Source organism: Bos indicus, chromosome 1 (assembly GCF_029378745.1).
Source record: "Bos indicus isolate NIAB-ARS_2022 breed Sahiwal x Tharparkar chromosome 1, NIAB-ARS_B.indTharparkar_mat_pri_1.0, whole genome shotgun sequence".
Classification (NCBI taxonomy): Eukaryota; Metazoa; Chordata; class Mammalia; order Artiodactyla; family Bovidae; genus Bos; species Bos indicus.
The window spans coordinates 145,595,571-145,615,243 of NC_091760.1; the positions used below are offsets into that span (position 1 = coordinate 145,595,571).

The 19,673-nt window shown below is 56.9% G+C and overlaps 1 protein-coding gene across 1 annotated transcript in view; it reads left to right on the top strand.

Annotated features, from left to right (window-relative positions):
• The window catches only part of COL18A1 (collagen type XVIII alpha 1 chain), a 94,328-nt gene that overhangs the window by 21,441 nt on the left and 53,214 nt on the right, over window positions 1-19,673 (top strand). The gene's annotated exons all lie outside the window — the stretch shown is intronic.

A 19,673-nucleotide genomic window follows, 5' to 3' on the forward strand; every position in this document is an offset into this window, starting at 1 on the left:
AGCATTTGAGAGCCTTCGTTCCGGGTCCCCAATGTTCCCCCTGACTCCCGCGGCCCCTGGAGAGGCTGGAGGCATCATCTTGCTTCAAGCTTTGAGCAGATGAGCATACCCCACATCTGTGATGAAGCATCTGAGAGTAGGGAAGGGAGGGGTGTGGAGCCCAGTGTGCCTTGAGCCAAGGTCGCTCAAGCTGTTCTATCACTGTCTATGGCGGGGTCCTTCTTGCAGCCAGATATACTGTGGGTGTCTGTCTGCTTCCCCATCACCCTCATCTCTGCCTCCCCATCACCCGCATCTCTGCCTCCCCATCACCCGCATCTCTGCCTCCCTGTCACCCACATCTCTGCCTCCCCGTCACCCGCATCTCTGCCTCCCCGTTACCAGCATCTCGCAGGTGCTCCCTCAGCATCCTTCATGAGCTATGTGACGGCCACTATGTGACCTTGATTACCACCCCCCCCCACCTCCCCGGAGCCCATCAACACCTGCGCCCAGCTCCCAGATGGCTGCCCCGACCCCACCCGATGGCAGCCTGGTCCCGAGGAAGGGCTCCTGCTGCCCTGCCTGAGGCTTCTACACTGGTGCAGGGCCAGCAGTGTGGTGACCATGAGGTGGGGGTGTGGGGGCCCAGAGATTCTGGCTGCATCCCTACTGGTACCAGAACCCTCTGTGTGTGTGTTGGCGGTGGGGGGGGGGGGGGGCGCAGCTACTGTCCCGAGCAGGAGGAAGGTCCTTGCCCTGCTCCAGTTCCTCAGCCCCGCCTCAGGGCAGGCAGCTCGAAGTGATTAATGTGGCAGAAATGGGAGGCCTCAGCCGTCTGCCTGGGTGCCGGGAGGGGGTTCTAGGTGGGATGCCCGGGTCTCCTGAGACACCTGGCCTGTGCAGACTGCAGAATGGGGGCTGGGCTGGCCCAGGGCTGACTCGGGGGCCGCTCCTGGTGACCCTCGGTCTGGTTACAAAGGGAGATGGAAGCTGAGGAATGCGGAGGCGGCTGGTCCTGGCCTCGGGGGTCTTGGGTCTCGTGGGTCGCGGTGTATTTGCTTTGATATCTAGGCAGAGGCCAAATGGAGAGACTTGTTACGGCCACAGACTCTTCTGGCAGCGACCTCTGGCCTGGCCCTTTCATACAGGGCCTGGTCAGCCGGGACCGGCTGGCGGGGAAGCCCAAGTCAGCAGGCTCCAAGGCACGCTCACCCCGCAGGGTCACGCCGCATGGGGGGTCTGCCAGGCATTGTGGGGCCTCAGGCCAGGATCGCAAGAAACCGACAGAAATGAGTAGAGAGGCCACGCCCACCGGGTCCGCCGTCTGTAACCCGCGGGGACCTTTGTGTCCAGCAGGCGTCCGGTCATTTGTCTTCCAGGTGGTTTCTTGCCAGGCTGGGACCTGACGCCCCCGGAATGTCACATTCCAGGCACAGCAGCTTATCGGGGCTGTCAGGCAGCCTGGGAGGGGGCCTGAGACAGAGCAGAGCTCTCAGGGAGCCAAGGGCGTTCCCAGGCACCTCCGCGGAGCGCCTGCGAGCACGGAAGGAGCCGCAGTCCCCGCCCCTTGCCCTGCTCCCGCCCCCGCCCCAGGCAGGTGGGCGGGGCCACCCCGGTCGGAGGGGTGGGGGCAGGGATCCCGCTGCCCCGCGGAGGATGGTGGTGTTTCAAGGCCCTACTAGCTGTGCTGGGTGCATTTCTGAGCCCAGCAGAGTTCTCCCCAAGGCCTGGGCTCTGCTGTGCCGGCGGTGTTTCCAGGCTCCTCTGTTTCATCCTCCTCGAATGGCCCTGGAGCAGGTCACCAGGACAAGACCCCTCTCTCACACCCCTGGCGGCTCCACGCTGCGAAGATGTGATGTGGGACCCACTCGAGGTGCCCTCTGGGAAGGGCACAGTCTCATCCCCTCCTGCACATGGCTCGCTCCCCTCTCGGTGGACAAAGCTGCACAAATCAGACTGACCGCTTGGCCGCCTGCCCAACTTCCAGAGTGATGTCCAGTATGTCGCTGTGGGCCCAGAAATGCCCCCTGCAGGGCACCCTGGGCCCCTCCTGTGATGGCCGCATGAGAACACGCCAGAAAGGCTCTGGAGACAAACAACGGGCTGTGCAGATGTTAATCCTCTTTGAAACTTGCCTTAACGGTTTAGCCAAAGAAAATAACAGTGGTTTCGTTTTAAAAGGGGTCACACAGTCTTTTTTAATGTTTGATTCTTTTGACCCTCTGAGTATTGTAGAAGAGCAGGGAGACAGAAACGTGCTGAATGTGTTCAGATGTCAGGAGGAAGATTGGCTGACAGGAGGGAACATTTTGTTCGATCTTTTAAAATTAAGAAAATCTATTTTCATAGGTACATTGTGAACAGGCTTTAAGAGACTAGGTCCTCGCTACCTGCCAGGTGTGCTAACAGGGCGGTCTGTATTCTGAGGGAGACAGAGGCTTCGTGGACAGCCCTGCCCCGGCGCTGCTGGGGCCACAGCTGCTCCTGGAGGTGGGAGGGCCTCAGACGGCCTAGAAGCCCCTCGGCCTTTGCAGGGGTCAGGGCTGGTTTCAAGTTAACAAACCTGCAAGGAGGTCCCTTCCCTAGGCCTCCACAGCCTCCTGTTCCCTCAGGGGGCATGTTGGGGTAAACTTTAAGGTGCGCAGCTCCCTTTCTCTGCTTGTGTCTTTACATGGCGACTGGCCGTGTGCCTGCCCTGTGCCTTGGGCCATGGAGGGGCTGTGAGGCTGAGACATGGGCAGCTGGGGGTCAGGCACTGGCCTCTGCAACCCCAGCCCCACGGTGAGCGCATGGGAACCTAGAGGGCTTGGCTCCTTGGTGGTTTTCTGGGGACGCACTCAGTGGAGCCTGGCTCTGGATGGCCCACGCGCCTGCCCTCTGTACCTGAAGCCCCCCGCCCCCACCCCCGCTTCCCCAGGGGAACAAGGTGCAGGGGGAGCTCATGCTCACGCAGTGGGAGCCTGAACAGGTATGGGTGTTGTGAGCCCATGGCTGAGGGCACAGACACAGGTGTGGTCATCGGAGCAGGAGCGCCACTGGAGGGGACACACTCCTTGTGCCCTGGGCCCTGGTCTGGCCTCCAGGGGGAGCAGTTTGGTCCATGGCCAGGTGGTCAGGCGGTCAGGTGGTCAGGCTGGCCAGGCGGTCAGAGTGGTCAGGCTGGCCAGGTGATCAGGTGGTAGGGTGGCCAGGTGGTCAGAGTGGCCAGGTTGTCAGGTGGTCAGAGTGGTCAGGGTGGTCAGGGTGGCCAGGTGGTCAGAGTGGTCAGATTTGTCAGGTGGTCAGGGTGGCCAGGTGGTCAGGTGGTCAGAGTGGTCAGGATGGCCATGTGGCCAGGTGGTCAGGGTGGGTGTGGAGGACCAGCGCCTGGCAGTCAGCTGTGCCCCAGAACCATCCAGAAAAGGTGGCCCTGGACTTGGTGAGCACTGGAGGCGGATGCTACGCATCCTGGCAGAGAGAGCTCAGTGTGGCCTGAGGGTCAGGCAGCTACAGGGTGAACCTTGAAGCCCCGTCCAGACCTGTGGCCGAGGGACAGACTGGCTGACTCGGGGAGGGAAATCGGTGGGGCTTGCAGGGTGCAGGTGGGAATGAGGAGGTGGTCCCACTCTGGAGCTGTTGGGAGGAGCTGACACCACTGAGGAGGCTCCCATGGGGTGTGGGGGTCATGTGTGGCCGGGGCTGGGGCTCTGGGGGTCGTGATGACATGTGGTCCCCTCGAGTGGGCATGAGTGTGTGAACCCGCATCCCTTCCATCACCTGTGGGCATCCCTCCTGTTGCCCGTCTCGTGGGAGCAGTGGGCCTGGCGGCCTGGGTGGGTGGGTCCACACCACACATGTTGGGGCCCCGTCCCTTCTTCTGGGAGTGCTCTGTAAACCTCGCAGACGCGTGTCCTCTGAGAAAGAGCATTTCAGAGGGTGTTATCTCCAGTCAGACTGGCAGTGCTGCCCATGAGGTCTGTCATCTCATCACTGACACTGATTTAACTGTAGGTTGACTTCCTTGGGCTGCGTGAGTGGGGCCCTGCCTTGAGAGGTGACCCCTCAGGCTGAAGGGGGGCCTTCACTCTCCAGCAGGATGCAGCCCAGAAGCAGCCATCTCCTCCTGGACCCGTCCAGCCGCCTGGAGGGGGATGCCCTCGTGACAGGGGGCAGGACATGGGTGGGGCTGTGCCCGGTGCCCCCGAAGCGGGATGGCCACATGATGGGGGAGGAACAGGGTGTGAGTGGGGCTGTTCCTGGCACCCCTGGAGGGTGGACACCCACATGATGGGGGATAGGGTGTGGGCGGGTCTGTGCCCACAGACGAATCCATGTTCACTGTATAACTTCCCACGGACCACATTTCTTGTAGTTTAGAGTTGAGTGAAATTTCCATTTTAACTTCCATCTGGAACAAAAGGGGCTGTTAATTGGGAAGGTCGCCTTTGCTGGACGCAGGCTGGACTGGGGCGGTGGATGCAGCTTGCTGCCCAGGCTCAGCCAGGAAGCTGCGGCTGTCCCCCAGCGACGCAAGACAGAGAAGGAATGTCCCCTCCCAGGTTTGGGCCGGTCCAGCTGCCCACGTTCTGGAGGTGGGGCGTGTGTCACCCACAGACACATGCCTTGGATAGGGGCTCCCGGAGCTGGCTCACGGGTGCAGCTGCTGTGGGGTTGGACGCACCAACTGCCCATCCTGCCCTTTTGGCCGACCCCTCCTTTCTCTGCTCCAACCCCTCCACGGCCCGACCAGCCGCAGCCCAGGGTTCTGCTCTCCTGTGGGGCTGCTTTGGAGGCAGCTCTTCCCCAGGAAGGGGAGGAAGGCTGCAGCCTTCAGCCTGACTGAGGCCCCTCCACGGCCCCGCCAGCTGCCCCGTGGTCGTTCTCTGGAAGTGGCGGTTTGCTTGCTGGCCGGCGGGGCAGGTCTGTCCATGCAGCTGGAAGAAGGTGGCTCAGATGCCCCGCTCGTGGTGACCCAGGGCTCCCGGGCGGCTTGGGGACAGGGCACCGAGCCCAGAAAGCGACAGTCCCTGTGTGGAGCGTCACTGGGACATTTTCACTGTGTGTTACAAAGTGTTGGCCACAACTGGTCGGGGAAAGCAGGTCCTGGCTGGTGGTTTGAGAAGCAATGATCTGAAGGTCCTGGAGTAAAGAGGGAAACCGCAAACATCAGGCTGTCATTCAGGACACGTCAGTGGTCTCACAGTCGGGGGGCTGAAAAGGACCCTCAGCCAAGAGTGAGAGATGGAGGGGCGAACCAGAGAAGGATGGACAAACCAGAGAGGTGTTTGCAGAGCTGGGTCGGGAGGATGCCAGCGTCCCATAACAAAAGGCGCTTGCACCCCCAAACATGAATGTGCTGGGCCGGATGGAGGAAGGGGCCTCCAAACGTGAAGATGCAGTGCCAGGGTCACAGGTGTGGGTCCCTCAGGAGATGCAGAGTGGATGGAGGTCCAGTGGCCCCTGTGACCAGTGACTACAGGGTGCATGCCATAAAGTAACACAGAGGTACTTTCTCTGCGTCGTGGAAGTCAGAAGTCTCACTCGGTTCTCTCTGGACTGAAATCGGGGTGTGGGCAGGGCTGGTCCTTCCAGGGGCTCCTGGGGAGAATCCCCTTTCCGGCGTCTCCCTTGACTCTCTCTCTGGGCCCCAGTTCAGTCTTTCTCGTGACACCATCTCTCTGGTTGTGGCTCTTCCCCATGTAAGGACCCTTGGGAGTACAGTGGGCCTGCCCTGATAAGCCAGGATCATCTCTATTTTAAGGTCAGCTGACCAGCAGCCTGCATCCAAGTTCACAGGTCTGGGGAGTGGCATGTGTGCGTCTGGTGGGGGTGGGGGGTGCACAACTCCACCTGCCCCTCCCTCTGTCCCCACGTGTCCTTCCATGGGAAGATACCTCACCTCCTGCCTACACCCCACGCAGGGCGAGCAGTGGACCCCGACTTGACCCTCACCGTTACCTAAATTCTGGGGGCTTGTCCCTGAGCTTGTGACCCCATTTTGGGGATGTGCTTCCTGGCAGGCATAAGTTCAGCAGCGTGAGAGCAACCAGACCAGACGAGACCCACAGGGACCCAGTTCTCCGGGTGGGCTGGTGTGCCGGCCGGCCTGGGGACCCCGACGTTCAGTCACTGAGCGTCGGTTGAGGGGTGAGAAGTTAGGGCTGTGGATGGGAGGGGATGCTTTCTGGACCTGTGTCCATCACAACACATGCAACACATTTATTCTTTATAATGATCCCCCAAGGTGAACTTTCTGGGCCCACCACTACCGTCTCCCATCCTTGGGTCCATGGCTCCCTCTGGTGGCTGGTGCCCCACATGACAGCCCTGTGCTCACAGACCGGGGCGTCTTCTATGCACAAGCCTATTTACAGGACAGGATGATCTTCCTCCAGTTACTGCCACTTGGGACAGTTCTGGACTTGTGGGGGAAGCATGGCTCAGGGCTTGGGGGGCAATTCATCTGCACAGAGCCTGTGCAGGGGCGGTTTGAGGGGTGGTCGGTAGGAACTAGTCTGAGAAGGGATTTATGGCTCCAGCTGTGAATTTAGCTAGAAGGAAAAGTTGGAGCCAGGTGGACAAGCTGTCTGGACACCTGCCTGTGAGAGCTATGGCCCGACCCAGTCCTCCACTCGTCTGTGTCCCCGCGGCCCTGAAAGGGCAGGAAGCAGGATCCAGACCAGCTGCTTTGCGACTGTTCTGGCATCAACTTAAGTTCTGGCTTGCTGGACCCTGGGGTGCTTGACTGCACTCTCCCAGCAGATGCTGTGGAGTCGGGGCTTTGACATCCCCTTCTGACCTCAGCCTGCGGAGCAGAACCCCGAGTCGGTGGCCTGTGCAAGGCGCTGGGTGGGGTCTCTGCTCTGGACTAGGGCTGACCTCTCTCTCCAGGTCCTGTCTGCGTGGAGCCCTCCCTGGCAGGACCTGGAGCCTGACGGGCAGCCTAGGCTCACGCTCTCTCTGCTTCCCAACCCCATCGTCCTGACCCCAGGCTGGCTGACGTCCCCATAAGTGAAGTCGTCCCTGTGACGTGGGTGGGTGATGACTGGAGGCCACCTCCTGGGAGGGGTGACCATAGCACTTTGAGCTTGGTCAGGTGCTTGGGCAGCCTGCATGGACAGCTGTGACGGGACTTGTCCTTGTCTCCTCCCAGCCGAGGGTTAACTAGGTGGAGGTGGGGGCAGGCGGTGCCGACCCCCAGCCTTCCCTCTGCCCTGGGGTTTCGGCTTTGTGTGGATGATCACGACCCAGTGGGCCTGGCCAGGGGCTGCCTCTACCACAGACACGAGCCCAGCCCTGGGGGTGGTTGGGCAGGTCACAGGCTGCAGCCCTGGCCGCAGGGGAAAGCCCTGATGCTCTGGGTGGGCTTGCTGCCCGCCCCCACCTCCCCCACTGCTCCCACCTGTCCTTGGCAACCCTGGGGGTCTCGTGGGGCAGCCGTTAAAAATGACCACATACTGTGGGGCCTAAAACAACCAAAATCTCTTCTCTCTCAGCCGGAAGTCTGAGGGCCGGGTTGGTGCTCCGTCCGGGGGTTCCGGGGGGGCCCTCCTGGCTTGTCCAGCTCCCAGGACTCCGGGCGTCCTGGCTGGTGGCCGTCTCCCTCACTCCTGTCCATCTCCCCCTGCTGCTCCCTGGGCTGTGTCTCTTGTTGAGGACCCTCCTTGTTGATCTGGGACCCAGTTTGTCTTGAGATCCTTAATTTCACATGCATGACCTCTTCCTAATAAGGTCACGTTCACGGCACACCCTCCAGTGGCAGACAGCTGCTCCGCCACTCCCCCTAACCCCCTGGCCTGCTTCTCTTCCTGCCCGAGGGCTTGGCTCTGAGAAAGGGGCAAGGGGCCTGCCATCCAGGAGGTGCTTGTGGACACGAAGTTAGAAGGGCGGCTATAGGCGCTGGGGTAGTGGGCTCCAGCCTTGACCGGCCAGGCTGCACGTCCCAGAGCGCAGCCTGACCGTGACCGGAGCTGTCACAGGTTGGGGCCGACCGAGCCGGCGGCTGCTCCCTGGCGCTTCCCCCCGCCGTGGGAACCTGGCCACGAGAGCCTGCCCTCCAGTCGGCCATGAAAAATCCAGTTAATGAGCAACCGTCAGACCCTTAAAAACTAATCAGGCAGCTTGCTGCTTTAAGGTCCCTGCTGGTCCTCTGCGTTCTCTCTGCCCCCCACCCTCGCTGTGGCCCCCACCCACGGGAGCCCAGCTCTCAGGTCCAAGGCCTCCTGTCCCCCAGCATGTTCTCATGGGTTCTAGAAGGTCATGGGGGCTAAGGCTGCCCTGTGCCTGTTGGCGGGGGGGCGGGATGGGGACAAGTCATTGCTCAGAGCTCCCCGCTGTCCCTGTCGCCGAAGGATGGTGCAGCGATGTGACCCTCGGTGGAAACACTAGTCAAATATTAACTTCCTGGGTCAAGGGCCTTTATTTGAAACGCCAGCCCCCAGGTGCCCTGTCGTGTGTGTCACGGACGTGATCCTGGAACCGCAGACACCGAAGGCATCCACAGCTGCTAAAGGACCCAGGTCTTGTGGTGACACTGGCTTGGTTGACCTTAAGACTCCAGGAAAGGGGACCGTCCTCCCCACTGGCGCAGGGCCTGCCTGCCCCGCCCGGGTGGCCGAGCAGCCGTCTGACCCTTCCACGGGGGAGGCCAGGTCACTGCACAGGACTTGGTGTCCGAGCGTGGGGGACGCTGCTGGGTTCTCCATCCCCCGCCAGGCGCCCTCCCTCTGCCCTGCACGGGCACTCACCCCGTGCACCCCTTGCTGTCCAGTTGGTTCGTGTCCTCTCGGTGGTTGACTCCTCCTGCCCGAGGCTGACACGTCTCCAGTGCCCAGAGCAGGTTGGGCCCATAGGAGAAGCTCAAGGCGCGTTTGTCGAATGAAGGAAGGACGATGTCCCCCGAGGTGGAGCACGGGAGCACAGGGATGTGGGTACACGTTGGGCCCCGAGCCAGAGAGTCCTTGTCTCCTGTCCCCTCTGGGGTCGGCCCACCTCCTTCCCGGGGCTCCTGACGAGACGCAGGATGGCCGTGATGTTGGTCCACGTGCCTTGTGCAGAGTGAAGCACAGGCGTGAATTTCGCCTCGAGCCGGCGGAGCTAAGAACTGGCAGCTCTGTGGACCTGCCAGGTTTCCAGGCCCAGAGGGGCCCCTCGGGCACAGATGGAGCTCATTAAGAGTAGGAACCTGGGTTTTGTGAAAGAGGCTTGTGATAAGCTTGAAAAACATCATTAGTAGCAAAGACAACCATTGACTGTATCCCTGGGGTTTTTTTTTTTTTTTTTTTAAGATTAAATACTCTCTTAAAAATGAGTAAAAGTGCACAGGAATTTATAAAAGAAAGAAATATTTTCATTGACTGTATTCAAAACATCAATCTCAGGAACCATCAAATAAATGCAAATTAAGTAGTGTTGGGATTGTGTGATTTGAAAAATGTGACAGTCTCCCTTCACTCTTTTTTTAAACATCTCTACTGAGCCATAATTCACATGCCATAAATTCACTGACTTAAAGTGTATGATTCAGAAGGTTTTAGTTCAAAGATGTTCGTAATTTCAGAACATTTCTATCTTTTCAAAAACAAGCCTTAATTTTGCCACTTACAACATCATGGAGGGCATTATGCCGAGTGAAATAAGTCAGACAGAAAAAGACTTATAGCACTAGAACACACGGTATCATGTGATACCACGTCCAGTGAAAGTGTTGGTCGTGTCCGACTCTTTTCGACCCCCTGGACTGTAGCCCGCCAGGCTCCTCTGTCCATAAGATTCTCCAGGCAAGAGTACTGGAGTGGGTTGCCATTCCCTTCTCCAGGAGATCCTCCCCACCCAGGGACTGAACCCTGGTGTCCTGCGTAACACGCATATTCTTTACCGTCTGAGCCACGAGGGAAGCATAGCACATATATGTGGAATCTAAAAAATGCAGCAAACTAGTGAAAACGACAAAAAAGAAGCAGGATCACAGATACAGAGAACAAACTAGTGGTCACCAGTGGGGAGGGAAAGGGCAAGAAAGGGGCTGAGGTTAAGTTACACACTATTAGGTACAAAATAAACAACTGAGGATATATTGTACAACGTGGGGTTTATAATAACCATGAATGAAGCCTAACCTTTCAAAGTTGTAAATCACTCTATTGTATGCCTGGAACTTACATAATACCGCACATCAACTACATTTCAGCAAAAAAAAAAAAAAAAAGAAACCTTTTAGCTGTCACCCCAGCCTTGCTGCTGCTGCGCTGAGTCGCTTCAGTCGTGTCTGACTCTGTGAGACCCCATGGACTGCAGCCCACCAGGCTCCCCCGTCCCTGGGATTCTCCAGGCAAAAACACTGGAGTGGGTTGCCATTTCCTTCTCCAATGCAGGAAAGTGAAAAGTGAAAGTGAAGTCGCTCAGTCGTGTCCGACTCTTCGCAACCCCATGGACTGCAGGAGAATCCCTGGGATTCTCCAGGCAGGAGCACTGGAGTGGGGGGCCATTGCCTTCTCCGCACCCCAGCCCTAACCAACCACTAACCTACTGGTTTACTTTCTGTGTTGCTGTTTACTGTCTAAGTCGTGTCCGACTCTTAGCGACCCCATGGACTCAGCACACCAGTCCTCCCTATCCTTCACCATCTCCCGGAGCTTGCTCAAACTCATGTCCATTGAGTAAGGGATGCCATCCAACCATCTCATCCTCTGTCATCCCCTTCTTCTGCCCTCAGTCTTTCTCAGCATCAGGGTCTATAGATTTCCCTATTCTATTTCATGTAAATGGAGTCTATGTGACCTGTGTGTGTAGCTGTATCACTGAATGTCGTGTGTTCAAGCATCATCTGTGTTGCCGTGCGTGTCAGGACCTCCTTCTTTTCATGACTGAGCCACACTCCGCTGTGTGGATGGACCGCCCGTGTGACCATTGGCAGCTGGGGACACTTCATTGTTCCTCCTTTTGACTGAAGCGAATGGTGCTGTTGTAAACATTCGTGGACAAGAGTTTGTGTGGACACATGCTTTCATGTCTCTCAATATCAATCCAGAGTGGAAATTCTGGGACACAAGGTAACTCTGCTTAACCATCTGAGGAACTGCTAGACTCCTCCAAAGCGTCTGCCCATCTTACACTCGGGCCAGGAGGGGATAAGGGCTGTGACGTCCCTGCATCTCTCCAGCACTTGCGATTATGTTTTTGACTCTCGCCCTCTGAGTGGGTGTGACCTGTATCTGCTGTGGTTCCCGTTTATGTTTCCCAGTGACTGCTGGTGTGGAGCATCTTCTCAGGTGCTTGTTAGCTGTTTCTATGTCTTCAACAGAGGAATGTCTATTCAGACTCTTTGCGCATTTAAACAATTAGATTTTCTTCTTGTTGTTGGGTTGTAGGTGTTCTTTAAATGTCCCAGATATAAATCTCTTCTTGGGTATGTGATTTGCGAGTATTTTCTTCCATTCTGTGGTTATCTTTTCACTTTCTTGTGTCCTTTGAAGCACAAAAGCTTTCAGTTTTGATGAAGTCAAATTTATCTATTTTTTCTCCTGTTGCTTAGGCTTTGGGTGTCATATCTAAGGATCCTTTGCCAAATCCAAGCTTGTGAAGATGTATTCTGTGTTTTCCAGTAAGAAAGAGTTTTCCCTTTACTTTCAGCCCTTATATTTAGATGTTGATCCATCTGAAGCTGATTTTTGTACATGGTGTGAAGTAAGGGTCTAGCCACATCTTTTGCCTGTGGCCATCCAGCCCACTTGTTGAAAATAATTCTTTCCCCATGGAATAGTTTTGGCAACCTTGTCAAAAGTCAGTTGACCATGGATGTGTGAGTTTATTTCAAGACTCCTGATTCTGTTTCACTTACCTGTCGCCTGTCTGCATGCCAGTATCGTGCTGACTTGGTTCCTTAGCATTTTAGGAAGTTTTGAAACAGGGAAATGTGACTCCTCCAGTTTTGTTCTAACCCTGCACGCTGTTCTAACCCCAAACTGTGAGCAACTATATGTTAACAAACTATACAACTTAGATAAAGTGAACACATTTCTAGAGAGACAGACTACTGAAATTCAATTCAGAAATAGATTATTTGAGTAGATCTGTACTTACTTATGTACTTACAAATGAAGAGGTTCAATTGGTAATCCATAAATTTCCCATAAAGAAAAGCATGGCTTCACTGCTGATTTTTACTACCATTTTAAAGAAGAATTAAAACAAGTTCTTCACAAACCCTTTCAGAAAATAAGGGGTGGTGGGGGAGGACACATCCCAGCTCTTTTTATGAGGCCAAAACTGTAGAGATACCACAAACTCAGAAAACTACAGACCAGTACTTCTTACATCACAAAACCCTCAGAAGACTTGGCAGACTAAATCCAGTCACAGAGAAAGAATGACGTCATGACCCGTGGGCTTTATCCCAGGAATGCACCTTTGGTTTAATGTCTGGAAATTAATGCAATATATAAAATCAACGAAATAAAAATCACACAGTCATCTCAACAGATACAGAAAAGACATGAGAGGAAGTCCAACACCCTTGCATGATAAGCACATTCCCCAGACTAGGAAGCAGGCACTTCCTCAAGTCAATAAAAGGCATTTCTGAAGACCCGTCCCTAACACTGTACTTGCTGCTGAGAGGCTGGGCGCTTCCCAAAAGATCGGGCCAAGGCAAGGACAACCCCTCTCACCACTTCTATTCAACGTTGTACTCTGTTCACAGATGCTGTGATCTTATTTATGTAGAGTCCTAAAACACCTGCTAAAAATTATCACAAGAAATAAATTCAGCAAGTTTGCAGGGATACAAAATCAGTGTAAAAACCAATTGTATTTCTTGATAACTTGCAATGAACAATCCAGAAATGAAATTTAGAAAAAAAAATGCTATTTACAGAAGCATCAAAAAGAGTAAAATATGTAGGAATAAATTTAAGAAGTAAGTGTAAAATGTGTACTCTGAAAACTAAAAACCAACATAGAGAGAAATGAAGGGAAAACACTACATGTTCTCCAACTGGAAGACTTCTCATTGTTGGCATGGCATCACCACCTGATACCACCTCCAGCCAGTGCAGCCCCCACCCCATCCCGCTGGTATCCTTGTAGGAACTGGCCAACTGACCCTCATATCCATGTGGGATTTCAAGGCACCCAGCATAGCAATCTTGTAAAAGAAGAACAAAGTATAGAAGCACCTCTCGTTCTTAAAGGAGTTTTAGAGCTTGTAAACATGTCTGCTCTGCTTTGGGGGGTGGAGTTTGGACGATTCCCAGAGTCTACAGCCTGACTGAGGAAGCATGCTTAGATCTTTTGTTTTGTGGTGCTGAGCTGATGTGCTAAGTCCTGTCCAACTCTGTGTGACCCCATGGACTGAAGCTGCCAGGCTCCTCTGTCCATGGGATTCTAAGGGTAAGAATACTGGAGTGGGCTGCTGTTTCCTCCTCCGGGGCATCTTCCAACCCAGGGATTGAACCCGTGTCTCCTGCACTGCAGGTAGACTCTTTTACCACTAGGGTTACCTGGAAACTGAACATCAGTTCAGTTCTGTTCAGTCGCTCAGTCGTGTCCAACTCTTTGCGACCCCATGAATTGCAGCACGCCAGGCCTCCCTGTCCATCACCAACTCCCAGAGTTCACTCAGACTCGCGTCCATCGAGTCAGTGATGCCATCCAGCCATCTCATCCTCTGTCGTCCCCTTCTCCTCCTGCCCCCAATCCCTCCCAGCATCAGAGTCTTTTCCAATGAGTCAACTCTTTGCATGAGGTGGCCAAAGTCCTGGAGTTTCAGCTTTAGCATCAGTCCTTCCAAAGAAATCCCAGGGCTGATCTCCTTCAGAATGGACTGGTTGGATCTCCTTTTCAATTAAGGGCAATTGATGGTGGTGTTGCCTGCTGGGTGCTCAGGGAAGCTAGGAACTGCTCCCACCTGGTGGGCAACCTGCTAAGGGGGTTGAAGGGTCGGCAGGGTAACTCCCACATGTGGCCGCAGGGGTGGGATGTGCCTGGAAAGCAGATCTGACCCCCCTCTGCGAGCCAACTGCATTTTCAGAGACAGGCGGTGGAGAGAGTGCTCCATGTGGACACAGGAGGTGAGCTCTGCTCTCCCTGTGAACTTCTCTTGTGGGAAGGTTGCAAACCTGCAGAAAAGTCGGAAGGACTGTGCGGAGTCTGCTCACGTGCGCCCTTCACCATGGTTCCCCTTCTTCCCCAGGCCTGTCCATGTCTGTCGCAGGGCCACACACGCCTCATGTACACGTCCACGTGTGTGTCCACACTCACATCCCTGTGCAGATGCACACGCTCCTCTCATTGCTGTGAGCACCACGTCCCAACCTGTTACCTGGCCTTCCCGAGTGTGTCTCCTGCAGCGGGGACATCACACCTGTCCACCTGCTCTCTGATGAACAGGCCATACTCACAGGGCCCTCCAGGTCCCAGTGAAGCTGGCCCTTGTCTCTGCTCGGTGGCCTGGGCACATCGAGGTGCCACGAGGCCCTTGGTGGCCGTGGCTCCTCAGTCTCTCACCCTGGATGGTGCCTCCCACCTCGCTTTCCTGACGCAGATGTTTCTGGACAGTCTGGCCACTGTCCTGTGAAACACCCTGTCTGAGTTGTCCAGCTGCTTCCTCATGTTTAGATTCCAGCTTCGGGGTGTGCCCTGGACAGGCGTGCACGTGTCCTCCACTTGGCCTTCCACCAGAAGCCAGGAGCCGGGAGCTGGGAGGGCATTGGTGTTTGGTGGTTGTTGGGTGGTCCCTTCGGGAAGGTGCCTGTTCCCTGAGATGTGTCCATGTCTTGAGAATCTCTGCTCTGTGACCACCTCTCACCTCCCTTGATGACCCCTCCAGCAGGGGGTCTCCACCTGCCATGCTCACCTCTCCAAGAACTGGCTCTGTGGGGGCCGGAGGGGCCCCAGTGTTTCTTGTCACCCTCAGGCCAGTGGTGGGTTTGCGGGAGAGGCCCACTCCTCTGAGTGCAGGGTGATGCTTGGTGTGGATCTAGGGGTTGGAGGGTTCCCAAGGCTCAATGTCACCCACAGAGGAGTCTGGGATTGAGGCTGGGGCTCTCCTTCCCACTAGGTGGCCCCTCGCCCACCCCTGCTTGGCCCGGCCTTGGGGTCACAGCCCTTGGGGGAGGAAGTAGGTTAAATGACGCCTGAGGACAGAAGGGGCAGGACAGCCTGGCAGTTAAAAATTAGAGAGTGTTGCAACGTGCCTGCCACCTTGGTCCTTGGGTCTGTGTGCTCGGCTCTCACTGGCCGTGCGGCCAGGTGGGTCCTCAGGTGACCGACACCCACAGGGAGGGGCGGTACCCACGGGCCTTGACCCGTAGTCCCAGCTGCCTGGCCTCCCTACGCCTGACCACTCAATATTCCCGGGAACCTGAGGGTGGACAGTGGCCATGAGGAAAGGCTGGGGCAGGGGCCCCGCCAGTGGTCCACATAGAGCCTGCTGCCAGCCCACCCAGCAACAGGGCTTTATCCCTGTGGGTCGACAGGGTCGCCGTGAAACACAGGGCTGGGGCAGGACATCTGGACACTCCGGACACTACAAACTAGTTGGACACAGAGAGGAGGGGTTGTGCTCCATTTTGGAGAGGCTGGAGACAGCGTGTCAACAGCGCACAGGTCTTTACGGGACGCGCTGCTGCCCTGGGGCCTGTGCCCCAGCAGTGGGTGCTGGAACAGTTGTTTCTCAAGCCCTCTCCTCGGAGGCCTGGGGACACCTGCCAGGGCTGGCCAGTCATCAGGCAGGGGCCTGGGGACACCTGCCAGGGCTGCCCAGCTCCCGCAGGCCCACGCATATTGAACAGTCTCTAGTGTCTGGTCCTCAGGGGCAAGAGAGAGAACCCCAAATGACCTGAGGAGGGGGTCCCTGCAGGATGTGCTGGCTTGGGGGCCTTTGGGCAGGTGTGGGCAGCCCCAGGCAGACCACTCGGAGGGCCTCAGGGGAGACCCCGCCTGGGCCCAGGACGTCTGAGGCCCCAGGGGCAGTGCCCCCAAGAGCCAGGCAGACAAGGCCCTCCTCTGAGCTTGTGGCCCCACTCATCTCTTTGTTCCTCAGATTAGTTCTGCTCACATGTGGATGTTTCTGCTTTTTTTAAAAATGAAAATGAAAGATCACATTATTCAGGAATCCGAACCAGTCGCGCCAAGAAGACAGAACAAACCCTGGTGAACCGCAGGGCGAGGGGGAGCAGGGCAGGAGGCGGGGCGGGATGAGAGGCAGGGCAGTGGGCGTGGTGATATAGGAGGCGGGGCGGGGCGATGGGCGAGGCAGGGGCGTGAGGCAGGGGCGTGAGGCAGAACCTTTCGGAAGTTCTGGGTGCTGGGTCCTCTTCTAGCGGGTGGCCGGCCCCTCAGCCCCCCTGGTGCTTGGAGGGAGAGTGATCCTGAACCAGAAAGACCTGTCCCATAAGGACGGTGCCCAGGTGCCATCAGAGAGGCCCCAGGCGTGAGGGAGCAACTCAGATGGCTTTGGATTTGGGTGTCATTTGGGCATCATTCCGAAGAGAAGCTGCAAGTAGAAGGCTGAGCTCAGCCACTGTCACATGCAAGTCCTAATGCCCGTCCCTGGGTTGTGCAGACCCCAGGGGCGGCTAGCAAACCCCGACCTGGTGGGACTTCCCTGTTGGCCAGGGGCCTCCCTGGCATTGGAAACCCGAGACGGCCGTGTGCATAGGGGAGTGGACACAGTGCACCTGGACCCGAGACATGTGCACACGTGTGGGTCCATAGACGTGCACTGCATATACAGAGATGTACTGAGACACCCATCAGAGACACGCAGACACACACCTATAGACACACAGGCTCCCATGCACTTGGTGAGCCCTTTGGGGCATCAACAGGATAGAGGTGTTCGCTTGGTTTGTGCATGGGCAGAGGAGCAAGGAGGGCCTTTCAGCCAGGGCTGTGGGGTGTCCTGGTGGGGGTGGGGTGTTCCTGGCATGAGGAGAAAAGGGAATCCACTTGAAGCTTTGCTAGGGGTCACCTGACACCTGCAAGATTCCCAAGATATCCCAGAACCTGTGAGAGAGAAAGCCACCTTGTTATTCTCAACACCACCTTCCTATCTCCACTGGGTCGAGAATTCTCTTCTATAAATTAAAATACCATTGTATTTGATAGTGTCCAAGAAACTTCAGACAGAAACTCCATGTCTTTCAAAGGTCAGAGGTCACCAGAGATAGTTCTGCAGGCGGGGCGGGTGGTGGTGGGGAACCAACCCATGCAGGAGAACTTGACTTAAGTAGTGGCAGCATGGACTCTGAATACAGGAGGACACCAGGTTAATAAAGTACAGAAGCTACCACACCATCGAGGAGGAGGCGTCATCACAGAGGCAGGGCAGCCCTGTCTGGAGCTGCAGGGCAGTAAGCCTGGGGCACGAGGCCTTGAGGGGTGTGTGAGAGCTTGCAGAAGGAGACCCAGCAGGAACCATGCTGTTGGCTTCTGGTCCTGGACCCAGTGAATTCCTAGCTCACCAGGAATTCCCGGATCCCGGTCACTCCTAACCTGGGGGCCCAGAAACATGTGTCCTGACCCAGAGGTATCTGTGTTTCAGCCATTTCCAGGGGTTTCCTCAAAACCCGTTTCCCCTCCTCCATCCCCATGGGCAGCTCAGGGAAGACTATCCGGCCTCCATGTTGAGCACGGACTCTGGAGGAACCAGCGCCCACAGGACCCTCCGCAGGGCCCTGAGGCTCAGACCCTGTGTGTCCTGATGGGCTGGCCCAGGCAGGCCTGTGGCAGCCACAGCCAGCAGGGAGCCTGGTCTACACCGCAGGCTTTCTGAATGCTGCTGTGCCCATGGGCATGTGTGTGTGGGGGTGTGTGCATGTGCGTGTGAGTCTGTGCACATGAACGTGTGTACAGGTGTGTGATGGGGGGGAGGGGTGTCTCAGCCCAGCACCTCGGCAGGTTGCTTCCCAATGGGAGCCGAGGCCTGGGGCAGGGCCATGCTGGTGTTCTCAGAGGAGGTGGACGTGTGATGTTCTCAGAGTGCTGGGAGGTGACCTTGGCATCCAGAAGGTGGGCAGGAAGAGTGGGGTCGGGGGGGAGGGTGGGGGTGTCTCCCGGGGATGGTGTGGGTGCTCAGTGCAGGGGGGCCACAGCAGCACGGTTCCGTGCTCCTGGCTCTCCCAAGCAGGGTGAGGTGAACGAGTGCGTGTGGGGCTGGGGCTGCTGCGGGGCCCCAGGGAGTAGCTGAGGCCGGGGACCAGGGTGAACAGGGCAGCCCCACGCTGACGGCACGGAGGCTCTCCCTCAACTGGGCCCAGGGTCTCCCTCCAGAACGTGCCCGGAGAAGGGGAAGGGCTTCTGGAATTTCTGTCCTGAGATTTTCCGGAGACTTTCAGGCATAAAATCCCATTAGTGGCAGTAAACAGCAAGAACGTTCTCTGGGCGTTTCTGAGAATTCTGGGATGGGTGGGGGGACCCAGATGTCGGCTCACATGGTGCTCCCCTGCCCTTTTCCAGAGGAGACCGGTGTTCTGCCGTCCTGAACCATGCTTTTGACCCCAGGCTGCCCAGCCCCCTGGACAGCATTTATCGACAGCATCCTTGTCCTGAACTGGGCCCAGCCACAGCCTGGAGTGGACAGGGATCTCGGGGAACTTGGGTAGAGGGGCAGCTGGTGTGCCAGGCATGCAGGGCACACATGGGGTCTAGCGTGGAGCGTGGTGTGTGTGTGGGGAGGCGTGAGATTGCGTGTGATGATGTGAGCCTGCAGGAGGGAGCACCTGTGTTTGCTGAAGTGAGTGTTGGGCATGTGCAGGCATGTGTGTAGACCGCCTGGATTCACCTGGGCTCCTGTCTCCCAGGCTCTGGCCCCTGGTCAGCTGGCCGAGGATTCCTTACCGTGAGCGCTGCTGGCCATGCTGTGTGCAGGCCCACGGTAAAGGCAGGAGCTGGGCCCCGGCCTGCTGACTGTGGACATTGCTTTATAGACCGCCCATCAGGTGGTCAGGATGGGACAGAGCTTGGAGCTGGTCCTGCCCTGGGGCCCTCTTATTGGGGGAAAACCCCCCCACCCGTCCTCCTGCTGCTGCCTGAGGCCCCTCCTGGGGGGGATTGAAGGGGCATCACCGAGGGCAGGTGCTGGGCGGGGAGGGGGCAGCATCCTCCGAGTCAGACACCCACACCAGCCATGAGTCCCAGGCACGGCTGCTCTGGCACCAGGGCCTTCTCCCCATACCCCAAAGTGGGCTCTGGGAGGACGTAAGTTCTTGGGGCCACATTCCTTAGTGTCCTGGATGAGGAATTGTATCATCTGAGGGCTTTCCTGGTGGATCAGTGGTAAAGAATCTGCCTGGGTTGGGAAGATCCCCTGGAGAAGGAAATGGCAACTCACTCCAGTATTCTTGCCTGGAGAATCCCGTGGATAGAGGAGCCTGGCGGGCTCCATAGAGTCACAACGAGTTGGACACAACTGAGCAGGCAGGTTTGAGGTTTCATGAAGGAAGGAGTCGGGACCGGGTGGGAGGAGTCCAGCTGCAGGCCGGTGTCTCCAGTGTGGGACACCCCTGGAAGGGGCACTGAGCGATGTCTAGAGGAGGCTGGTGCCCAGGGCCTGCAGGCAGGGCATGATCACCCAGCCCTCCTCCCTGCTCTCAGGCTGAGCTCTGAGCAGCGGGAGCAGTGGGGAGGATCTCCGTTTGTCTGGAGACTTTGGTCTCATCAAGTCCATAATCTCCCTTTGCTTTCATGTAGATTCCCAACTGCCCCAACTG